Source organism: Ambystoma mexicanum, chromosome 8 (genome assembly GCF_040938575.1).
Source record: "Ambystoma mexicanum isolate Mex_15411 chromosome 8, UKY_AmexF1_1, whole genome shotgun sequence".
NCBI classification, from domain to species: Eukaryota; Metazoa; Chordata; class Amphibia; order Caudata; family Ambystomatidae; genus Ambystoma; species Ambystoma mexicanum.
The window spans coordinates 541498063-541524117 of NC_090929.1; positions in this window are offsets into that span (position 1 = coordinate 541498063).

Consider the following 26055-nt stretch of genomic DNA (forward strand, 5'->3'; position numbering starts at 1 on the left):
GCCAGAACAGGAAAGCACCCCTTCCCGGACATCGGGCGGTCTTGCAGAGCCTACAAATATTTGTCCAGCAAGTGAAGCACACTAACCTTCTGTGCTAAAGTGTGCTGTATGTTTGAAGAACATCGTTAATTTCTTCACTGGCTACATGCCGCATGAGATATGAAAAGCTTTTTTTTACATCTTTCATTGCTTCAATGGCTGAGTTCATGTCACCCCCCTCAAGACAGTTGTCATAGATCAAAGATTTGTAGCACTGTGAAGTCATCATTAAACCTTCTAGGAGTTTTCTTTGCAAAACAGGCCGCCTATATTGGTGGCAAAAATAAAGCATACGCATCCTAGCACTGGTGAGTAATGATTACTGCATACAAAAGTAAATGAGTTGCTTGGTGAATACCGAAGTGCCTAGAAACATGTTGTAGGTGCTACAAAAAAATCAAATGAATAAATACATCACACTTCAAAACAGTTAGCGGTTATGGCCAAAACAAACATAAATGAATACATGTATTTAACAGTGAGGTATCCAGGTTAATTCAATAACCAATAGTTTCAAGGTAAGACAAGGGATTCTTTGAGAATCCATTATCAATTAACAACCAGCATAGCTTGGCTCCTGATTTTCTGACCCAATGCACTTTAGAATGTGTGATCTTGAGCGTACGACCACTCGTGTAAACCGTCCACAGTTTAAATTGGTGTTCCTTAATGTATTCCAAAATGTGAGTGCCTCTGTTACCCACAGTGATTTGCAAGTGGAGGTCATCCAATGCGTACGTATGCTGTGTGCACAAACTTGTACCGTGAGGTATAATGCACTATATTTTCGGTTCTGTTGACCCTGATTGTGATGCCAGCAGTGGCGCATTTTGCAGAATTTCAGGCGTTCTGAATTCAGGGTTTGCTGCTAATCTTCTTTTGATGTGCGCTAGGAAGCAAAGTGGTAAAGGAAACAAAATGTGCATGTCAGATTTCTGCAAGGACATGGGCATTGGCTCATTCTGCCATGCACTCCTGGAACCAGAGGTATCCATCATTTGTCTCGACTGTGGAAGCTCCTTGGGACTCATGGTTTGAGAGTAGGCATGTTTCCTCTTGTGTCTGGCTTGAATCAGGCGTTGCGACTGGAGACTCAGCTGTTTCACTTGCTGCTGTGTTGGTCTCACGGGAGACATCTGGACATAGTTGTCGCTTACATTGTTCTCTGCGCAGTTTCCTTTTCCTTGACATGCTCCCATGGTGAGCCGTGTCTTCTCGGGGGTTTCAAGGAAATCACAGTAGAACACTTCAGGGAAGAATCTGTGGATGCCACACACGTCTATGTGCACAGATGTTCTGACCAGTCTGGTATGCCACAATGCAAGTCTGGATGATCAGACTCTGACCCCCATGTTCTTGGAAACAAGTGATTCCTTGGCACACACCATGCATCTGGCAATAGCTGATACCATTGACTTCTTCTTGATCAATGAGAAAAAAAAATGATTTTGAAATTGAGCACATTGTTGGTACCCAAGGCGTCTGCATAGCTCAGCTCTGAACCGAAATCGAGTTGCTTCAAGGCACTTCATATTGCAAACATTCATAATTCAGTGTCTACAGCAACATAAAAGAGAGATTGCAAGTATTAGCAGCAGTCCACAAAATTGTAACGCTCACCTGGTTCCCACGGGGGCGCTGGTCTAGTCTGGATTGCTGTGGCCTCTTCTAGCGTGATGCGCAGGACCCGGAACACCGATTGGACAGGACCTCCAAATCGTGCTTGCCTGGCCCGTAGGAATATCCTTCTGCAGATGAGAAAGGGGATTAACAGTCTGCAGAATAGTGTGCTAGCTGCCCCCTATCCCCCTTCGTTCCTCTCTAACTTCCTCCAAACCCCGGTTTAAAATCACCTTATGGTTTGGAAGGATGAACTCTCCATCCTGCTTCTGGAGCAGGGGCGCGCGTTCGTCCAGTTACTTCACTGGTTTTCAGAATGGCGCTGGCAAAATCCACTTGACTTTCCTGACCGATGCGCTGTAAGTATGAAAGTTCAAAGTTCAAGTGAGGCCCCCTTTATGTTGTCTTTCTAACCTGTGATCTGTCCTTTATTTCAGGTGCAGAATGAAGGCGATGCGTCGAGGGGTTAAACTGCCGAGGTGAGTAGTGATGAGGGCGATCCCTCTAAATGTCCTTATCATTCCCCAGAAATGTCTCTTGTCCTTTCCCCTTAGGGGCCGGGGTACGGTACCTGCCAACGGGGCGGCGCCGACCCGAAATGTGGAAGAAAAGCGGGTAAGTATTATGGCTGTTAATCAGGCTTTCCTTCTGTGCTCCTTCTGCTCACCTTTTGTTTCTTCCTCTCCCCCTTAGGTGCAGAGATGTGGCGTCCGATGCTGACAGCCGCGATGGAGCCGGGAGATGTCTTGAGGACAGGTGAGTGAAGCGTGGCGCTGCAGCGAGCAACACGATGCTTTTAAATGGAAGTCTTTCTTCAGGGATGCTGGCGAGAAGATTCCGGATGCAGGTAAGAAGTTTGAAATAGTCCTTGGTTTTCACCTTTCTCTTCTCTTCCTTCCTTGCAGGTCTTCCAGGTTCGAGGCGGGCGAGGCTGGAGTCCAGGAGCAGGAGCAGACACGGTGAGCGTTAAGCTGCAGGAAGCAGAACAACGCGAAGCATGAGCTGCTGTCTGGGCGTGGCTTAAATAGCCTCCAAAGAAGTCCCAGGTATGTATCCTTCCCCAACTAGGTATGTATCCTTCCCTGGCCACGCCCGAGTGAAAAAATAGTCCCTATGAAAAAATAGTCCCTTTCAGGTCTCAGGGAGGCCTGGAGCGTGCAGCATGGTCTGCATCAGGTAAGAGCACAAAACACCTCCCTTTATGAGCCTGGCGCCTATGGCGCCAGGACTGATGTCCAACATGAGCCTGGCGCCAAAGGCGCCAAGACTGAGTCCAAAGAGCCCCTATAAGGGGCCGCTGGGCTTTTACCCGAGGGCATGATGCCTGCTTCCGGGGGTGCTGGGCCTGGCCTGGTGCTCCGGGGGCAGGCATCATGACAGTGAACTAATTGGCGAACAAGTCAGTGTTTTAATGAATTTGTCCAGCGTGGTCAGCCCTTTTCGAAGAGCTTTTGTGGCAGCCATTGTAACCACAGAAAAACCAGTATTCATGCCAGTTAACTGTGAGCTGTCAACTGAAGAGTGCATGGCCTCTTCCATTGTATCTTCGGAGGCTAGTAGAGATGCAATCTGTTTGACCACTGCAGAGTGTTCTTCAAGATAAGACTCTTCACTGCTGCATACTGTTAGATGCATGTTTTGCAGGCGTGCCATGGTCAGCTCAATTTTAGAAATTCTAATGTTCCTAACTTGAGACTGGGCCAGTATAGAAATTTGAATTGTGATGCCCTGGGTGGATTCAGAATAAACCCACAGCACTTAACTTGTGTACCCACAGTAACCAGGTTTGGAACCCCAACTGCAACATGACAACAGGACTCATTGAATTGTACCAGATATGAGCCATTAGATAAGCGGTGTATTTGACTGTGAAAACAATTGGTGTAACATGAAGTGTGAAACAAGAAAATTGGCAGAGAGAGGACTCTAAAGGGTTCAGCGCATGGATGGCAAGTTTGAGTGCTTGCTAATGGGCTGCGGCTGAGAGCGGTAGTGGGAACATGCCAAATTACCCACAGAGTAAAAGATGAGGGAAGACTGGGTTTGCTCTCACACTTCCACACAATATCAAATAGAAAGCACAATTTGCTGATTATATTGAGTGATTTTAATCAACAACGTTGCAGCCTGACAAGTGTTTCGAGCCTCATTATTACACAATTCCAAAATCAATAGTGAAAGTAGAACAAAAACACCCAGACCCAAAACACATGGAGCAGGTAGGGTGTACCAACCAAATTAAAATCAAAACAACCACAATGCCATAGCAATTGAATAGAAAGTTAACAGAAAATACATTTGAATTAAACATAAGGTAAAAAGCATATTACCAATGGAGTGCGGCATTGTTTGTCAAAGGATATCAGGTTAATAAAGAGAAATAAAAAATAAATAAAAAACATTAGTTGAGGAAAAAGGGGGTTGCAATGGTGATGGTGATCAGCCAAAAAGTACATGGGTAAAGCCCAAATTCTATAGGAGTACCTTAATCTTGGTCAATCTCCAAATCTCGGGCTAATGGAAATAATTGCGCAATGAATTAAAATGAAAATAAGTCAAAAGATAGGTAGAAATCCATAAAAAGCATGAAATGCGAAAAAACTTTGCCAAGAGTAAAAGGCTTACCAGGTATTGAACCTTAAATAGAAATGAAAAGTAATACGTGGGCTCCTTATAAAACAAGAAACATTTAAGAACATTTTGAGTGCCAATTAGCAGACATGACGAGAAAAAACAGCACATAATAAAAATTGAAAAATAAAGGCAACATACCAATAATTTGCAGTTGCACGGAGAACGTATTTGGTCAATTAGAGCAATGCTGAAATAAGTCCGAAATACAAGTGGTAAACATCCCGTAATGAAAAAGAAGAGGAAAAGAGAGACATCAATTAGGGCGTGAGGGTTGGTGTAAACACGTTTTTTGTTGTTGGTGTTGTGATGATGTTGGCATGAATGACGGGGAGAGAATATTCTTAAGATTGCTTGCCTTGATATAAATAAAGCTTGGTGTGCTCTCAACCCAAGGAGTAATGTCCCGGTCGAGTTGTAAAATGTGCCAATGTCTTTTGATTATATTGTAGAGTACTGAACTATCCGAATTGAATCTGTTGATAAATTTCAGTTTCTGGGAGTGAATGGTCTCATTCCGTACTTTCGGTGTGAGTAGATCGCGCCTCTTCATGACTCGTACTTGTTGCTCAGCTTTGGCTACTGATCGAGAGTCATAACCTCTAGTAAGAAACCTCTGATGTATTAGTGAGCATTCCTCATTGAAATATGTGTTCAACAGACAGTTACGTCTAGCCCTGATAAATTCCCCTTTCGGAATATTGGAAATCACAGTTTCATTCATTTCATTTGGCAGCGGACGCGCTGGTAAGTCATCGCTCAGTTAGTTTGCAAATGATCCCTAGCCTATACGGGGACCCAAATCAATTCCGTGTTAGTCTAGACGACCGCCGGAGGCAACATCCAATTTGCTAATTGATGTCTCTCTTTTGCTCTTCTTTTTCATTACGGGATATTTACCACTTGGATTTCGGCCATATTTCAGCATTGCTCTAATTGACTAAATACGTTCTCCGTGCAACTGCAAGTTATTGGTATGTTGCCTTTATTTTTCAATTTTTATTATGTGCTGTTTTTGCTCGTCATGTCTGCTAATTGGCGTTCAAAATTTTCTTAAATTTGTTTTGTTTTATAGGGAGCCCACGTATTACTTTTCATTTCTATTTAAGGTTCAATACCTGGTAAGCCTTTTACTCTTGGCAAAGTTTTTTTGCATATCTTTTGACTTATTTTCATTTCAATTCATTGCGCAATTATTTCCATTAGCACAAGATTTGCAGATTGACCAAGATTAAGGTACCCTTATACAATTTAGGCTTTACCCATGTACTTTTTGGCTGATCACCATTGCAACCCCCTTTTTCCTCAACTAATGTTTTTTATTTATTTTTTTATTTCTCTTTATTAACCTGATATCCTTTGACAAACAATGCCGCACTACATTGGTAATATGCTTTTTACCTTATGTTTAATTCAAATGTATTTTCTGTTAACTTTCTATTCAATTGCTATGGCATTGTGGTTGTTTTGATTTTAGTTTGGTTGGTACACCCTACCTGCTCCATGTGTTTTGGGTCTGGGTGTTTTTGTTCTACTTTCACTATTGATTTTGGAATTGGGTAATCATTATTTTTATCTAAATTATGTCTAAGCAGCCTCAGTAGAAGAGCATGAAGCTCAAAACACGTGTCAGGCTGCAACGTTGTTGATTAAAATCACTCAATATAATCAGCAAATTGTGCTTTCTATTTGATATTGTGTGTGCAGTGTGAGAGCAAACCCAGTCTTCCCTAACATGAAGTGTGCATTTAGTGTTACTGTCACAGGAATTCACTGGCGCAGCATGCACACAAACTATGTGAGTGTAGCCTTTGCATTCACATAATGAGTACAGTGTTATTTCAGGACTTGAAGGTGACACATATGCATGTGAATAAGGCATACCATAGTCTTTCCTGATCCAAGTGTCATTAACCAAGTGCACATTACCCCAGGAATGCAGTTCCTGACACACCATGGAAGGTGTCATCTGAAGGGTAATATTTAACACACCATGCAAAATCCAATTAGTCAAGCCTGATACCCAGGCAGATGATGCTGCAAAAGGTTTTGTAAAGTACACTAAGCAACAAGAACGTAGAGCCTGACATTGCCTGGCGTATGGCAACCTTGGACAAGTTCAGTGCATTTATTTGTTCTGCCCATGAAATTACATTCCAATCTAGGACCCTTCTGCTGAGAGTGTCCAGAAATTATGTTACCACAGAAAGACTTTTTGCGGCTTCTTGGTCACTTCTAGTGCTAGACAGGTAATTTTGAACCAATCCCACTACATCTGTAATGACATCTCTTAGTGCATAGAAGCCCTGCTCTAGTGCTTGATCATTAGAATCTGATGCATGAAATCCTAGTCACACTGCCTCACTTTCAGTTTGCGGGATTTGCATTATTGCTTGTAACCAAGTGTAGGTTCTACCTGTTATTGATGCTTGTCCCACCTCACATGGTACTCTTGGGTTCAGAAGTGGTGCAGGTAGCTGATCTCGTGACACGCCCACTCTGTGCGCACCGCAGAACAGTAGCTGACTGCATGATAGCTGTCCAATTCACTTCTTTTATGACGTTATCTTGAGATTGTATCACCTCACTCAGGTGATACTGCGAAAGCATTCATTGGCACAGCTTACCTATGGATATAGATTGTGTCAGGGAAGTGTTATGGGAATTCCAAGCCCTATACGGGCCCACACTGGTTCCTGCTTTTCTTTTAATGCATTCATTTGCTTGAACCACCCATAATACAGGCCTCCCTGATGCGTAGGTAATATTCTTGGTGCCATTTCGTTCTTTTTCTTCCCTACAGGGCGCACTCCCGAACTCACCTTCTTCCCTATTCCAGTCATAGTAGAAGCTCAAGTACCTATTACTGCAAGTGGTCTGGAAATGCGTATAATTAAAAAAATACATCAAATGTGGGAATCTACATGCCATGTCTAATGTGTGAACACCTTTGATTTGCCGTATCTGGTGACCCCAAGTAGACCACAGAGGGACAGTTTCCTGCCATGTTTGTTCAGTCATGTTTGAAAAGTATTCTCTGTCAAAAACGACTGAATCTGCAACATACATGTTCTGTGTATCATGTGGCTCTCGAGGGAATGTATACTGATTTTCAAACCTGTAATCCCCTGCTTGGTATGGTTTCAGTGAAATATATTGGAAATGTGCTTGGAATTCAGGACTATCGGTCCTCACGTTTGACAAGTAAAGATGCATTGTAATATTGCACATAATACACATGGGACCCCATCTCATGGAGATCCTCAACATCATCAAAAACATCAAACAACACATTTTGCACACATGTCTGGAGCCTAGTTCTTAACAGTTCACTATATGTTCTAGACACAGGATTACTGGGTGCAAACAGTCTGGATACATCAATCAAAGAAAAAGAGTGAACTTGCAGCTGCTTCGCTGGGCCATTAAACATCTTAAATGATGGCATCCACACATGACCCATGATTAGAGGAAACATTTGTATTGAGGCTGCAGTGCCTGGCTCTTGGAGCTCTCTTTTCTCTAACACGTGTGAAGAACTTAAAGGCTTTAAAACAACTTCTTTGCTTGCAGGAGGAGTGGATACCTTGCTCAAAAAATGCCCCGAAGTCAGTGGGATGAGAAACACAGTGAGGCTCAGTCACAGTAGAAGGAAGTATACTGCCAGCATTATATAACACCGTTTCATAAAGTTGTCCAAAATAATTCTTTCATTACATTAGCAACCGGAAAGGTTTTCTGTTTGCAAATTGGCAGACCTGTAGTACTTTTCTGAAATGTGGAGTTGTAGAGTCAAGCGTGGCATATTCTTCCTCATCTCGCACTCCAATCATCATCATTTGTCGGATCTCCATCTCTTCTTCTTCTTCTGTGGGCTCCTCAACTGGAAGAGGGAGATTGCATGGAAACATTGCGGTAACCATCTGGAGCGGGTTTCAAGCAATCCACAGAAACCTGTCTGGTACCTCTCTTGGATGGTATTGTGGGCAGGACAGCAGTTCTGGAAGCTTTCAATCTGATTACTTGCACTGCTGGTCTATAGGACGGGCCAAACAGAGTCTTATAATGGATCTTCTCCAGGACTCAATCTCCTGCTTTGAGAGTGGTCTCAGGACTGGCCTCAGCAGCTTCCACCTGGAGAAATTCGCTCAGCAGCGTTGATGCCAGCAGTTGCTCTTGCCTAGACAGGGGGCTGGGGAGAGTGTGCAGAGCAGGCATAAACATTTTTGTCCCAAACAAGAGTTCAAATGGAGTCTTACTGTTGCATAGAGACTGGCGTGGTAAATTATTTAAACCTCTGCTAACTAGATGCAAGTGGTCTACCCAGTTACCCCCCATCGAAAGACTGCATGTAGTCAGGCACAAAGGTATTGAGTGGTTTGCCCTTCCTATAAGCCCATTTCACCTCTTAATAATACTAGTTTAGAAAAGTGCAGCTTAGATCCCCAAGCCTCTAATACCTTTCTCAGGACCCGCCCTGCGAAGGCTGGACCATTATCAGCATGGAGCGTTTGAGTTGCTGTCATGGCTACTACACCCTGGAGGGCCTGTATGACTGATGTGCAGTCTCCTCTCTTTTGAGGAATCATTCAGATGAACCTAGTGCAAGAATGCACTATTAATAGAATATATTTGTACTTATTTATTGCTGGTAGTGGACCTATATGATCCAGATATTGAATCTCCAAAGGGTGAGGTTGCCTCTCTTAATGGAGCCTCTTTACGTTTTTTTGCTGTGGTCCACAGTCGTCTTCAGACATGTGTCACAGTTCGCTATGTATACTTTAACCTGTTGCCTTAATCCTGGCCACCAACACCTGTCAAGGAGAAGCTGTGCAGTTGAAGTAACCCCAAAATGGGTAGATGTAAGTCCAGCATGTGTGGCTGCTACTAGATTTTCCTTGTCTTTCCCATTAGGGATTCATCTTTGAATAGGATCCCCTTTTTTCATAGGAATTGTGACTAGTTCTTTATTATTCGCAATGACATAAACAGAATTACTTGGGAAACCTTTCAGCCGGGGTATAATACCCAAACAAGTTTCTTTTATTTCCTTATCCATTGCAGTTGCTGATCAAGTTATGGCTGCTATCGTTTTTCTGACTTTGTGCTCTTTGGCATATGTATCTGCTAATGCATTGCCAATGCTATGAATGTGCCCTTTAGTATGTGCTCTTGTGTGCATCACCCATAGCAAAGGGTAATTCTGTTTAAGGTCCCAAACATGTTTCCAGAGTTGCCTGGAAGCAATAGTTTTATGCCTAATATCTCTAAAGTCATTTTGAATCCACCAATGCAAATCAGTGTTATACGCCCTGATAATGTAATCTGAATCTGCGTCTACTTGTGTGGGCTTCCCTGAGTCTGCTTGGCAATGCAAGCAGCAATTCAGCAGTCTGGGCAGACATGTCTCCCAGATGCTTTGTTGCAATATCAGTATGTATAAATACTTCTTCATGTGTAAAATGTCCTATCACTGCTGCACATGCAGCTGCATATTTGGAACTTGTTCCAACAGCTGGTATGGTGGAGCCATCACAGTACATTATTTGGAAAAAATCTAACAATGGCACGTCAGATAGTGAGGTATCTGGCTCTGTATCCAGTGTCCAAGTTAATCCACTCATTCATTGTAATTTTGCTTTACAATGATACTTTACATCTGTAGCTTGTTAAGATGCTGACCCATTGAATCCATCTAGTATGTAATGCCTTTGCATTGGGCATGCTAGCTTTTGTGGTAACCTCACAATGAGCTATTCTTGTGAATGACTCGCTGAGTGCGTGGACTCTGCATTCTGTAAAACTCGTAGGGCTACAGTGTGTTTTTTCTCAACTTTCATGTCCTTCCCCTCAGTTTTAGAATGGTCTGGCGCCTTTGTCTGTGAGGACTGAAAAGAACTCTCATCAGTGCCATACCTTTGTGGACTTTTCATTTGTCTTCTGTCTCTGAAATCATAGTCTGTTGGTCTAAACAGGGACTGCCCCCTAGGTTCACCCCAAGTTCGTCTATCCCTGTGAGTGCCTTGCCATTGCAGGGCATCCCTATCGCCTGTAATTTTCTCATTCTTTGGTTCATGCTGTGGGCATTTTTCTTCCTCTATTGGTGAAAGCTATTGTCTATGTGTTCTATCACCCCTTTTACCTTGAAACGATCCCCTTCCTTTTGAGGGTCTCCCTTTCTGGTGTGTCTCCTTGTCCGGCTTACTATCCTTGTTAGCCTTCTTCTGTGTCTCTGCAGGTTTCCTGCCTAGGTGATCTCTGCCGAGTGATTGATAAGTGGATGTCACTATGCCCCCAAATTGCTCCCTTTTTTCTTGCTCATTTAACTGGGACAGTTTTCTATGAACTTCTAACCTTGCAGGCTCTCCTTTCAATAAGGGTAGAATGATGCTCTTAACCATTTGATAATTATTGGATGCTATGGACAAGCCTAAATTCATGGAGATTCAGCATTCAGCGCCCTGTGTTCCCATAATGTCTGCCAATATTGATGCTGAAGATGTGATAGACAGCGTGTCTATCGGCTGTAAATAAACCCAGCTATAAATTGAGATCCAGCTGTCACAGCTCGCTAAAGGCGGTGTGCAGCCAGAAGGAAGGAACATGGCTAGTGCCTTATGCCTATGCTGCGGTGTAACCTGGGGATAGGCGGCTTGCAGCTGTCCTAGCTTTTCTGAATACCACTTGGTTATGTCCTCATTTCTGGAAGGGCATGACCCTAATATAATTCTCAATGTCTGTAGATGCACTCCTCCTGCATCCATCTGTCCTTGTGGCTGCAGAGCAGGTGCTATGCCATGCTGCTCAGCATATTGCAATGTAAGGTTAAGTACAGTGTTAAAATGTGCAGCCAGTAGTTGATAGTCTGTTTGTAAAAAGAGGCCTCTGCGGTTTGGATGAAACCGGGTACAAATTTGAGTGACAGGTTGGGTGTGGCTAACGGTCCAGGTCTAGCATTTGTTTGTGGATACACTAGATTACCTCCAAACCAGTTGACATGATTTGTATGTGTTAGACAATGTGATTCCAATTCAGGAAACTGGTATGGGCGATATTGGATGGTGTTTAAGTCTCCTCTTATCAGGAGAGTTGCACACCCGTTATTTACCTTGTTGGTTGGGGTTTTCAAGTAAGTGAAGAGCGATTCAGTGGGGAGCCCTCCGAGTTGCATGGTCGCTACTGTAAAGTTTATATTAACTCCCTGACAGTGTATTAACCTAAGCCAATCGAACACCACTGTCCTGCAATGGATGGGAATATTGATTTCCTGATGGGCCATTTTCTGTACCCACCTAACCTCTTTTGATTAAAGAGCTTTTTAGAAAATATATTTTTTCCTAGTCTGTTTATTGTGACTGGGGCATGAGGTTATTTTGTTATTAGCAATGCAATGGTCATCTCTAAGACGTCCCATCTGGGGTGCCATGTGTCTTGATTGCCTATGATTAGGCCTGACCATGAACCTCTTATGTCCACCTCATTTGAGGCTGTGAAAACAGACCCCTGGTCATCAGTCATTCATGTCAACACTCACCCCAAGCTGTCTCTCAGCGCTAAAAGACAGGCATGCCTAGTTTCATGTGCTTATTAATATGATTAAACATATACAGTCAGGAATTGTAAGGTTCTTGGACTCAAAGAGATACCACTCTGATGCATTACTCTAAATCATACACTTGACACAGAAGTTATCATGTTAATGCATTTAATATGACCCCCTATCTTCTGAGGGTTCTTATTTTCATTACACAAGCTAAAGCAAAAGCAGATATAACATAACATAACATCACATCTATGAACAAGATTGCCAAGTAGGCAAAGAGCATGTTTGAATGTGTAAATAATAGAACAAATGGTGGTTTTAATTTAACAGCATGTGTAACCTTTATGTCTCATTAAGCTATGCTACAATATACTGTTTTTTTTAAAAAAATTATTAAACAGTTGTTTAAAAATTCAATACATTTAGTGATAATTAATTCATGTTTAAATACATTATACAAGTTTTATACAACAAACAAACGAAAAGGAATCACAATCATACATAAAATTCTATACTCCTTAATCTACAATTTGAACAATAGCCAATTATCTAACCAAAGATAAAAGAATATAAAATGCAGAATTAACTAAACAGAAAGTAACATTTTAAATAAAAATGGATAAATCACCTATAAAGAAACCATTAATGAATCTGCATAAACACATCTATCATTGCTTGTAAATATTTCCTTTCCAAGTTTTTTACAGTTGACTAAGGGTATTGTTTATCTCAATTGCATGAGCATACATTTTATTTGCCCACCGGCATCCTATCCGCATACTCTTGCACAGCTCCTTTCCTTCCTTTAACAACTCTAATCCATATAGGAAGTTAAGAATTGTATATCTGACCTTCTTGCTAGTAGTGTGATATAACAGTTCCCAGAAACTAGCAGTATTTAAACTACAATGGCCTTCAAATAAATGTTTGAAATGTATCACTCTCAAAGGGTGAAGCATAGAACATTCTGTACACAGATGACTCAAGGTTTCAGGCTCTAGTTCACAGAATCGACATTTCATCTCTTCTATTGTTATTAATCTATGTTGGTACAATAATTCACGCATAGGCCACAAATTCAAACGAAAGCGCAGGTAATCGTTCCGATAGCGGGAACTAGGAAACTGGTTTAAATAACTTTCGGCTATACCATATCATTTAGGAGCAAACGGATTGGCCAAGAATCTTTTGTACTTAAGACATGCATTTCTCGTTTGAATCCAGTTTTCTGGATTTTCTATCAGGAACTTCACTGAAATTCCTGTGTTTAGAATGATCTTCTCTGTTATCTTACGCCATGATAGGGGGTATGTATCTTGCAAATTTAGCAGATAATTTGCCAACAAATGTAAGAAACCATTTTTAGAGTCCGCCATGATACATTTCCGTTGTACCATTGTACCATTTGTATATTTCATATAGTGATAGCAAACCCAGCTCATGTCTTATTATTCTTATAGGTTCTGATTTTGGGAGATTGAGTATGTGTTTCCAGTACTCCCCCCTCAAATCCGCCCAGTAATTATAGGATCTTTCAGGCGAGGCTTCCGATCTGTACGTAATTACAGGGGTCACTTTTTGTTTATAATAAACAAGAATTGGAACAATAGAGAATTTACAGAATTTAATCTTAATCAAGCGAGCTTGTGAGATAGCTGTATGCAATTTACATCTAATGTGGAAATCTAAGGTACCATGGCTTTGCTGGTTGGCCACATGGGTGCCCAAGTAAATATAAGCAGGCTCAGAAGTCAATAATACATTTTGTAGTAGCCATTTGTGTTTGATGTTGCATTGTCTGGTGTTTCCGAATTGTACCACGTTAGTTTTCCCAACACTAATTACGATACAGTTTTTCTGCGTATATTTATCAAGGGCAGGAAGTAAATATTTTAGGCCATTCAGAGTTTTAGAAAATAAAACCATATCATCTGCATATAGAAGAAATGTTACATGCATTCCATTAATTTTGGGAGAATCTGCATTAATGTCCATAAAGAACTCATTAATGTCACTTATGAAAAAATTGAACATTGCTGCTGCCAATAAGCAGCCATGCTTTAAACCACGACCAGTGTGAATGGGATTAGTTACTAAACCATCAGTGTTCAGTTTGACTTGGATTGTAGTATCTGAGTGTAAGTCAATCACCCATTTTAGGATATACCGCGGACAATTTTTATCCATTAGTTTTGTGTATAATAGTTCTCGTGGGACTGCATCAAACGTCATCCGGAAGTCTATGAAAGCTGTGTACAATGGTTGGCGACGTTGTTGTGACTGGCGAATAAGGCAATTCAGTGTAACAATATTCACTCCTGTTCCGAGGCCCGGTATAAACCCTGTTTGAAAGGGGTCACGATAGTTATTTGTATCCAACCATACATTGACAGGGTAATTCATAGAATTTCGCAGAAAAGTGTCGCAAGCGGCTGGCGCAGAGTGTCCGCGTGCGATTGTCTGCGCCAGGCGCGTGCGTCAAAACCGATTTCCGCGCACAGCGTATTCATGGATTTCAGGCTCCCAAACCAGCCGTGGCGCAGAGTATCGCAGCGACCCTGCAGCAGCGCCAGTAACGCCCCCAAGAACGCCCTCGCGCAAGGAAAAGCCATCAAAATCGCTAAATCATCGCAAAGGGCTGCGCTAACCCTGGACCAGTTTACAGGGCTGCCAAACAAGGAACGCAAAGCGGGTAACGTTCATATCAGGGGTACGCGGGAAGTTTTACATGCGATTAGCCAGGGTACGTGTATGACAGGAGTACGCGTGAAGTTAAACACGCGATTAGCCAGGGTACGTGTATTACAGGGGTACGCGGGAATTTTCACACACGATTTGGCTGGGTACGTGTATGACAGGGGTACGCATGAAGTTTTACACGCAATTAGCCAGGGTACGTGTATTACAGGGGTGCGCGGGAATAATCACACGCGATTTGGCTGGGTACGTGTATTACAGGGGTGCGCGGGAATTATCACACGCGATTTGGCTGGGTACGTGTACTACAGGGGTGCGCGGGAATAATCACACGCGATTAGGCTGGGTGGGTCCTCACAGGTGTTCCCTGTACACCCTCCACGGCCCCTGCAGGCAGCCCACAAAACAGGGGACTACCCTGCACACCTACACATGTCTCCCACCCCCCACCCTCCCCCAGCAGTGTGGGGCACCCTCCACCAGGCCCCCACTCATGTCTCCCACCCAACCACCCCCAGCCACCATGGGCAGCCCCCACCAGGCCCCCACTCATGTCCCCTATCACCCCCACCCCCCAGCCACCATGGGCATCCCCCACCAGGCCCCCACTCATGTCCCCCATCACCCCCACCCCCCAGCAGTGCAGGGGCAGCATCCACCAGGCCCCCACTCATGTCTCCCACCACTCCCACCCCCCAGCCACCATGGGCAGCCTCCACCAGGCCCCCACTCATGTCGCCTATCACCCCCACTCCCCAGCCACCATGGGCAGCCCCCACCAGGCCCCCACTCATGTCTCCCACCACCCCCACCCCCCCAGCAGTGTGGGGCACCCTCCACCAGGCCCCCACCCATATCTCCCACCACCCCCACCCCCCAGCCACCATGGGCATCCCCCACCAGGCCCCCACTCATGTTTCCCACCCACCCCCCCCCAGCCACCATGGGCAGCCCCCACCAGGCCCCCACTCATGTCCCCTATCACCCCCACCCCCCAGCCACCATGGGCAGCCCCCACCAGGCCCCCACTCATGTCTCCCATCCACCCCCCAGCCACCATGGGCAGCCCCCACCAGGCCCCCACTCATGTCTCCACCCACCCCCACCCCCCAGCCACCATGGGCAGCCCCCACCAGGCCCCCACTCATGTCTCCCACCCACCACCACCCCCCAGCCACCATGGGCAGCCTCCACCAGGCCCCCACTCATGTCTCCCACCACCCCCACCCCCCAGCAGTGTGGGGCATCCTCCACCAGGCCCCCACTCATGTCTCCCACCCACCACCACCCCCCAGCCACCATGGGCATCCCCCACCAGGCCCCCACTCATGTCCCCTATCACCCCCACCCCCCAGCAGTGCAGGGGCAGCCTCAACCAGGCCCCCACTCATGTCTCCCACCACCCCCACCCCCCAGCCACCATGGGCAGCCTCCACCAGGCCCCCACTCATGTCCCCTATCACCCCCACCCCCCAGCCACCATGGGCAGCCCCCACCAGGCCCCCACTCATGTCTCCCACCCACCCCACCCCTCAGCCACCATGGGCAGCCCCCACCAGGCCCCCACTCATGTCCCCTATCACCCCCACCCCCCAGCCACCATGGGCATCCCCCACCAGGCCCCCACTCATGTCCCCTATCACCCCCACCCCCCCAGCAGTGCAGGGGCAGCCTCCACCAGGCCCCCACCCATGTCTCCCACCACCCCCACCCCCCAGTCACCATGGGCATCCCCCACCAGGCCCCCACCCATGTCTCCCACCACCCCCACCCCCCAGCCACCATGGGCAGCACCCACCAGGCTCCCACCCATGTCTACCACCACCCCCACCCCCCAGCAGTGCAGGGGCAGCCTCCACCAGGCCACCACCCCCACCCACCAGCCACCATGGGCAGCCCCCACCAGGCCCCCACACATGTCCCCTATCACCCCCACCCCCCAGCCACCATGGGCAGCCCCCACCAGGCCCCCACTCATGTCTCCCACCCACCCCCCCAGCCACCATGGGCAGCCCCCACCAGGCCCCCACTCATGTCCCCTATCACCCCCACCCCCCAGCCACCATGGGTAGCCCCCACCAGGCCTCCACTCATGTCCCCTATCACCCCCACCCCCCAGCCACCATGGGCAGCCCCCACCAGGCCCCCACTCATGTCTCCCACCCACCCCCCCAGCCACCATGGGCAGCCCCCACCAGGCCCCCACTCATGTCCCCTATCACCCCCACACCCCAGCCACCATGGGCAGCTCCCACCAGGACCCCACTCATGTCTCCCACCCACCCCCACCCCCCAGCCACCATGGGCAGCCTCCACCAGGCCCCCACTCATGTCTCCCACCACCCCCACCCCCCCAGCAGTGTGGGGCACCCTCCACCAGGCCCCCACCCATGTCTCCCACCACCCCCACCCCCCAGCCACCATGGGCATCCCCCACCAGGCCCCCACTCATGTCCCCTATCACCCCCACCCCCCAGCAGTGCAGGGGCAGCCTCCACCAGGCCCCCACTCATGTCTCCCACCCACCCCCACCCCCCAGCCACCATGGGCAGCCTCCACCAGGCCCCCACTCATGTCTCCCACCACCCCCACCCCCCCAGCAGTGTGGGGCACCCTCCACCAGGCCCCCACCCATGTCTCCCACCACCCCCACCCCCCAGCCACCATGGGCATCCCCCACCAGGCCCCCACTCATGTCCCCTATCACCCCCACCCCCCAGCAGTGCAGGGGCAGCCTCCACCAGGCCCCCACTCATGTTTCCTATCACCCCCACCCCCCAGCCACCATGGGCAGCCCCCACTAGGCCCCCACCCATGTCTCCCACCACCCCCACCCACCAGCCACCATGGGCATCCCCCACCAGGCCCCCACTCATGTCCCCTATCACCCCCACCCCCCAGCAGTGCAGGGGCAGCCTCCACCAGGCCCCCACTCATGTCTCCCACCACCCCCACCCACCAGCCACCATGGGCATCCCCCACCAGGCCCCCACTCATGTCTCCCACCACCCCCACCCACCAGCCACCATGGGCAGCCCCCACCAGGCCCCCACTCATGTCTCCCACCACCCCCACCCACCAGCCACCATGGGCAGCCCCCACCAGGCCCCCACTCATGTCCCCTATCACCCCCACCCCCCAGCCACCATGGGCAGCCTCCACCAGGCCCCCACTCATGTCCCCCTGCCCACAGGCCCTGACAATCCTCAAGCATGGGCCTCATGGCCAGCCACCACAGCTCAAAGACACAACCAAGTATTACATGCGCCCATGATACTACTCCAATGGAAACAATGTAAATCAACACATGTGTCTCACACACACACAATGGTTGCAAGTGAACCTGAAACCCATATCATGACATGCATGAAAACAATGAGATGAAACCACACATTGAAGAATGAAAAAATCCAAATAATGTATTAATAACAACAGTAATGGCAAACAAAATTAAACAAAATACACAAGGAAAAAAAAAAAATTAAGCTGGCTGTCCCTTTTCAAATTAAAATCAATAAATGATAATCCAAATAAATTTCTTCCAAAGTTCAACTCCATAAAAAGGAAATGAAGGGAAAAAAGAAATAGAAAACCATTGCTCCATGGGAAAAAATATTCATAGTAAAAAAATGTCCAAATCCAAAGTCCAACTATGTACAAAGTATTCAGGGTCCATCATCCCAACAGAAGAAATGAAACCTACCAAAAAACCTATCTAAAATGGGACTATATACAAAAGGTGGAGCAGTGTCCGTCGACTCCAAATAAAAATAAACTATAAAGGAAACCTATCACTAAATAACTATATACAATGGCGGCGGGCCAGTCCAGCGGCTCACTTAGTGGTGTTCCGGGCCAGGGCACCACTAAGTGAGCCGCTGTCCCTGAGGCGGTCCTGTTCCATGGCCCCGAGGGTCCGCAGGGACACCGACATGTTCACCTCCAACTCCCTGCGGATTGCTTCGAGGCACTCGGCCCGCCTCAGGGCCCACCGCATGGAGTTCTCCGCCCTGACCATCGTGAGCCGCGCCTCTTACGCCCGCCGCCGCTCCACATCTATGGCGTGGCCCAACCGCTGCCACACGGAAGACACTTCCCGTCCAGGGTCCTCCTGCCCTCCGGCCGATGCCTGCCCCTCCGATGTTGAAGGCCCCAAGCTATCGTGGCTCCCACCTACAGCCTCCTGCTGCTGCAGCTGCTGCTGTCCATGTGCCCTGTCCGATGGTGCCTGCACATCCTCCTCCAGCTGGGGTGCAGTCGTTGATGTGGCCACCCCTGCTGGACGTCCGACTCCCGACTGTGGCAGGGATCTGTTGTCCACCAGCCTGGCCGCACGGTCGGAGGCAGCTCCACAGGGCACCCAGGTGACACATGGGTGGGAAGATGGCATGGAGGACGACTGGGGCATAGGGGGTTCCGTGGAGGAGGGGGTCGGGGCAAAGGTCCAGGAAACGGAGGAATCCAGCCCTGGTGAGCTGTCCCAGTGGGTCAACGCAGTCAACGAGCCATGCGAGAAGACGTGCAGACTCATCATGAAAAGACTGCAGGTCAGCTCGCATGGCCCGTTGATGCAACGCCACCCCACCCTGGACAGGCTCAACCTGGTGCAGGATAGCCACATCCGCAGGGAGAGGAAGGCCAGGTGTTGTAAGCCAATCCCCTCCCTGAGAACGGGTCTAGAGGTAGGCATCCCTGCTGGTGCAAGATGATGCAGTGACAGGAGCAGGGACAGGATTGCACACAAGCACCTCCGCGGCGGCCTGTGCTGCCTCCTGTCCCAGATCCTGCACTGCACCACTAGCACCAGTAGAATCCCCACCTCCAGACCCCGCCTCTGTCGCTTGCACGGCCTCCTCCTCCTCCAAACCCCCCACCAACCTGGATGACTCCGTGCCATCTTCCTCCGTTGGGCCCTGTGGGGTCCCAGCTGCCCCTTCTGCTGCCGAGGAGTCCAACTCCAACCTCCGCCTCTTGGACCTCCCCTCGGCAGCTGCGGCCTGGGACACGGCACCGGACTCCTCACTCCCTGATGAGATCAGAACCTGGGAGGGGATCCGGGCCTTGCGTCTCCGGCTGGTGGTGCGACCCCTACCGCTGTGCTCCACAGCCCCTTCTCCGCCCTCTTCATCAGTTGATGCTGCAGACAGGGAGAAAGAAAACACAGGCATCAGGGCACTGTCCAATGGACTCATACACACATGACAGTCATACATGAGTGGCATTGGTAAACCTCAGACATGGCATCACAATCCCCAACACACATGTCATTTCAACTTGCACACATGAGCCATACCACAGCCATATTGCAACAGCCAGCACCATCCATTCACATACAACAGCATGAGCAGCCAAAGGTCATCCACACATCACATGCAACATAGGGAGTACACTACACATGCACACACACCACCAAACTTGCATGCATGTGTACACCTCCGCCAACTGTCGCAGTGTTCCGATCGACATCCATGTCACACCTGACAATCATTCCTCCACATCCTGTGCCATGCAAGCCCACACACACAAGCACCATCCATGTGTCACACATGAGACCCCTTGCATGTGTCACCCTCACGGCCCTGTACACCCCCCCCTACTTGCCCACATAAAAATACATGTTCAACCTGCACACTCCTGGCACACCACATGCACAGCTTACAATCAGTATGCATGTACACTTACCGCTCGACTCCAGACGGGTCAGCCTCTCAAGGACCTGGACGTGGAGCGCTGGGGATATGCGTTCCAGGACCCTCATCTGATCTTCCGACAAGTGGCCCCTTAGCATCCGCTGCCTTCAGGAGGCGCCGGGCCTTGTTGAGGGTCCTGGACCTGAAGTCCTCCCAGCACTTCCTGACACGTTCGTAGTCGCGGACTGTCACCTCCTCCGCGTTGATGGCAGTCACGATGTCCATCCAGATCCGAGTCCGTCATTCCTTGTCGGCGCGCAACCTTTCCGAAGAGGGCATCATACTGCCCCAGGACATGCTCCACCAGGACACCAACTTCGGTGGCAGTGAAGCTGGTGGCCCTCTGCCTCCTTGGCCGGGGGTTGCCACTGGTGCCAGATGTTGCAGTGACCGACATGGCAACCCCAGAGGCAGGAGTGGGTGAGCAACTGGGTCCTGGGGCTGGGCTGTGGGGCGATGGAAAATCAGTCGGGAGTCTTCGGTTCCAGCAGGGGTGGTCACAGCAACAGCACCCCTGGCTGATGTGCAGGCAGCAAATGGCAGGGCACGTGGGCAGCAGGCAGTCAGGCAGCAGCAGATGGCAGGTGGGAGCGTGCTCAGGGCTCTGGGGGGCAGTAATTCAGCCTTCTGGGCAGGAGCGTGGTCTTCCGTGTGTGAACGCGTGGCCAGCTTGATACGGAGTGATTTTGCACGTGAAAATCCAGCACGTCTGCGTGTAATTCAAGGAAAGGCCCTTAGCGCATAAGCGCGTCAGCACACGTCTGTACATTCATTGGCCCAAAGGCCACCAGCGTATGCGCGTCTATGAAGTCACGTGCACGTTGAATATGGCACACGTTTGAAATGTTGCGTGTTAAAAAAATGAAAGACACGTCCGACTGTCAAAGCGTGTAATTGGTGGAAATGGCCTTAGCGCGTACACGCGGAAGTGACAAAGCGTGTAATTGGTGGAAATGGCCCTAGCGCGTACACGCGGAAGTGACAAAGCGTGTAATTGGTGGAAATGGCCCTAGCGCGTACACGCGGAAGTGACGCTGGACGTGTGGGCCTGCATAAAAGGTACGTGTAGAACACAATTTCCTTGTACGTGCTTTTCGTGGAGAGCGAGTGGGTGAAATCCGTACTTCTTGTCGTTTCACACGCGATTTACTTCACAGCGTTTCAAGTTCGTACTCCCTGTTACCTCTGACAGCTTTTTCTCTTTTTTCTCTTTTTCTGGTTTTCCTGGGCCTGTTCCCTCAAACAGCATTCCCTTCTACTGTTGTCCTGTCTCCTCAGACAGAGTACAATTCTTCTTTTGCCGGGGGTGTTGCCAACCCGCACACGCGCTTCTTTTTCACGCTCTTTTTCCTGGCAGACGGTGAGTCACGCATGTATCTAACATCTGTGCTTGCCCCGTGTGTAGCCTACCCCTTCAGAGGTCAATCTAGGCTGCGTGTGACATGCATACGTTCATTCTTGTGTTACTGGGTGCCACAGCGTAGTGCAGGTTTTTTTTTCCGCACACGTGGTCTAGGAGGGGTTGCTTGCACGTCATCTCCCTTTTTTGGGCTTCCTGTGCGTTGCGTGACCCGTCATCTTTCCCCAGGGGTCACATTCAGCCTTGCTATAGCACTAGGGTACAATTACCATCTGGTACCCAACCCCTTTGACCCCCAATTGCCCAGGACAATAGTTTACAGCCACTCCCATACGCACATTAACATCAGTGCCATGGTTGGGAGGCGAGGAATCCGTAAGGGTGGCAAAGGTGGACGAGCCACAAGTGGTGGCCATGGTGGATCCGGTAGGGGACGTGGTCGTTACTTGCAGGGTGACCCTATCCCCCCATGTGTGGAGGACCAGTCAAGGGCACCCATAATCCCCCCCCACCCCCCCTGGTTGAGGCTGATGTGGCTGACACCATCCATGCTCAGCCCTTATTGGACCAGCCCATTGTGGCACCAGACCTGGCTGACTCCATGGCTGACTTCCAGGTCAGCAGGCCTATGACATGTGCGCTGGTGCACGTTGATGTCATCAGGCCACGTGGATCAGGGGCAGCAAGGTCATCTGCTGCCCAAGTAGGCAGGGTGGAGAGGCTGCAGGGGCAGCTGCGGCTCCATCCACCCCAGCTCTCACAGACCCAGCCAGGACAGTGTCGGTCCTAGTCCATCCTGCTGACATTCCCCCTGACACCATTACACTTGAGCCAATGCCTGCACCAACTCCCATGCTGAATGTGCATTCCCACACTCCTGATACAGAGTCCACCAGGGCTCCTGCCCCTAGTGTCCAGAGCGGCGTAGGACACTCAGGATCACCACCACCTTCCAAGCGGAAGAGGAAGAGTGCTCGTCCGGCACAGGCTGATGCCCCAGACACGGCTACACAGTCCGGCCCGTTGAGGAAGCCCAGCTTCACGGATGCCGAACTGAATGCACTTGTCGAGTATGTGTCTGTACATGATAACGAAATGGTCATTGTTGCAGGATCCAAGACCACACCTGCACAACGCCAGGCACACTGACAGACCGTTGCGGACATCGTAAGTGCCCTTGGAATCGTGAGGCGCACAGCCAATGATTGCTATAAGCGCTGGAATGACCTAAAGCGCAGGGCAAAGAATAAGCTGGTGTCACGACTCGCTCCCTTCGCTCCCGTTCTGGCCACTTGGGGGCATGTTTTGGGGCTTATTCCTTGCTGGACATTTCCTCCGAACCTAATGCCACAGTGCTGTAATGAATTGGGAGCGCTAAATCCCTATTTTCCAAACTACTTCCCTTCCGGATCCATTCCAGGTTTTTGGCAGCCAGCATGCTTCTTTAACCAAATGACTGTGCTTCCCAGAATGCCTGGCCCACTGCTCCACCTCCACCCTTGCAGGACAAGGTTGGGTGGAGGATAGGCAACACCTGTGGCTGCAGGTGCAGCAGTCAGCACACCTGAGGCGTGTGCTCGTTAAACAGCTTTAAAAGCCTCAGTCTCACTTCAGTCCAGCGCTGGTCATCGCTTGCAGTGTTCCTGTTTTGACAAGTCCCTGGTTCCTTGTTCCTTGCCATTGTACCTAGTTCCTAGTTCCTGTTTTCTTGTTCCTCCGCCCTGGATCTCTGATTCATGCGCTAATTGATTTTCTGCTCCCTTGATCCCCTTTTTGTCTTCCTCTGTTTGCAGGCAGCATTTCTCAGTGCTTTCCCCTTTTAGAAGCAGCCCAGTTTGTCTGTGTTCTATATTTCTTTGAATTGTCCTTTGCTGCTGTAAACCTTTATGCCTTAGACTTCCCTTTAGATTAGCTTTCTATCTTTTGCTTGGAGGAGTGGGGGAGGTTTGCCTTGGTTATTTCGTTTTTCCCTGCTCCTGATCCTTACTTTCCATTGTGATCCATTCCATGTTTTCCATTGCACTTCTGCATTTATTTCCCATTTGATTATTAGGTGTGGTGTGTGGTTGTAGCTAGCTCCTGTGTGAATGCTTAGGTTTTCCTCTCTAATTTGAAATCATTATTCCAACTTAGGCATTTAGTTTTCCTCCCATTGCTGTTATAGCCTTTCTGGGTCCCAGTTTCATCTACAGGATTCGTGGGCTAGCTGACATTCGAGAGGTTTATTTCGTCCTCGTGAGTACAGTTCTTTAGTTTCCTTATTTTATACCTTCAAGAGTGTTAGTCCACAGATCCTGTCATTGCTTGCCCTCCACGTGGGTTTAGCGCTGTCAGTACCTGTAACAGCAATTGGGGGTAAGGCGCTTGCCGACTTTCCTCGCGGTCAGGTGCTTACCCCACATCCCTTTTCACATATTAGTTTTGTTGTCACACTCTATTTGCAATCCTGGGTGTAGTATACATGAGTCTTGGTTCCTGGGTGCACATTTCCCTTGCCATATTCGCTGCCTTTGTACTCGCCTGACTAATCTTGACAGAATGACCAGCCCAAAATTCCCATTGAATATGGCAAGTTTAAGAAAGAAAGGCAGCAAGGCCTCTAACAAGTTAGTACAGAAAGCTTCCCCTACATTTACCTGTGACAATCAAATCACTAGTCTTGGCTTAAATGAACTCCTTGTCACGAATGGGCATTTACGAGCAAAGTATTTTTCCCATAGGATGGCACATCCTACATTGCCGGATCCTAGTTCGATCTTTTGTTCTGATCCCGATTCTATGTCAGCGCAAGCCTTAGCCGCAGAAAACAACACACTGTTAGACTTATTATACAAGAGTACCTCTGTTGTTGAACCCCATGATTCCAGTTGTGCTTCACCTCAGATAGAACAGTTTCATGGTACAAACATAACGAATGGAGGGGTTCCTTGCATAACTTCAGTTTTCTACCCTCAGTCCGAATTCTTCTTTGCACAAGTACATACGGTAGTCCCTAATGTCAAGAGGTCTCAGGTCAATAGATTGCTTAAGGGTAACACAGACCAAGTTAGTATGAGAAAGTATAAATCTCAGAACCTGAAAGCAGTTGAGGACAATGCACAATCGGTGCACATCCAGATAGCTAGTGCAGGATCCAGCCCTGATGCCACTATGCCTCCCCCTGTGCCTACTGATAGTGATGTACAGTTAATGTAGGGCATGCTAAGAGCTAAGCTTGAGGAGTTAACACAAGAATTCATTTCTTTACAAGAGGAGAATAAGATCTTGCACGCATTCCTGAATACACCTCAGACTTTATCCATTGATGTTGATGAAGTGAAAACAGTTCAGCCCCTGAGTGCAGAGACTTTGGTAAACCATGATAATTGCCAATATGTTAGATCTATTGGAAGTGAAAGTCTTTCTTCTAGCACAGCGCTCAATCTGGGCACAGTTTCTAACAATTGTTCTGCTGATTGTCAGGGATTGCAGTTAGCTGAAGATTTACAAGCCACTCCTTTACCTAAAGTTTCCTGTGTAGCAGTCTGTCATAATTCTGAGCTAGCACACATACAAGCTTCTGATCTCCAAACACAATACACAAAGGTGGCATACACAGATTCAGTCACTACAGTAGGCTTAGGTCCTGCTCTTGATACAGCTGCTGAGACTGAAGTAGATGTTAAAGCTGATGTGGAAGACGATCTTACCTCTGGGTTCACTCTTCCTTCTGCCAATTCTGATCAATACGAACAGTCAGAGACAGTACAGATTTCATGTTCTGATGAACTCATTCCACAGTATACAGAACCAAAAGACCAGCAGGCGATTCCTGAACTGTTGATTGTTAATCTGCCTCTTTCAGAAGCTAAGACAGAGGAATGGACAATTGACGAAATCCTGATTAACAGAGACTTTACTATGGTGATTCCACTGGTTGATTTTGACTTCCACAAAGAAAGAGACTCTGTGTCACCCACTAAAGAAAAGGACTGCAAGGGTACAGTTCAGTCCTTGGTTACTGGAGCCAAGGAGTCTAATGCCCTAAAGGTGCACTCCATTCCTGAGCCACTAATGTGTCTATCAACTTCTGAGACTTCTGTGTGTCCTCCTACAACCATTGACTCTTCTATGATCCAATCCACAGCCCTGCAGTCATCTTTGGTACACGTGTCTTCAATCAATGAACCGCTGCCATGTCTGCCATTTAATCAAGAGCCTCCACCATGCACGGGGTTAGTCCCAAAGACCCTGACATGTTTGGATTCAGCTACCGAGATGGCTCCAACTCGCATGCCTTCAGCTTCAAAGTTTCCTCTGGCCTGCCTGTCTTCAGCTACAGTGACTCATCCAGAAGATCATCCTTCAGCCAGAGAGCCTCCGGTAGTCCATCATATGTGCATGTCTTCAGTTCCAGAGTTTATTGCTTGTTTGCCTTCAGTTCATGATACACCGGTATCCTGCTTAGCTTCGCTTCCAACATCAGAGGTATA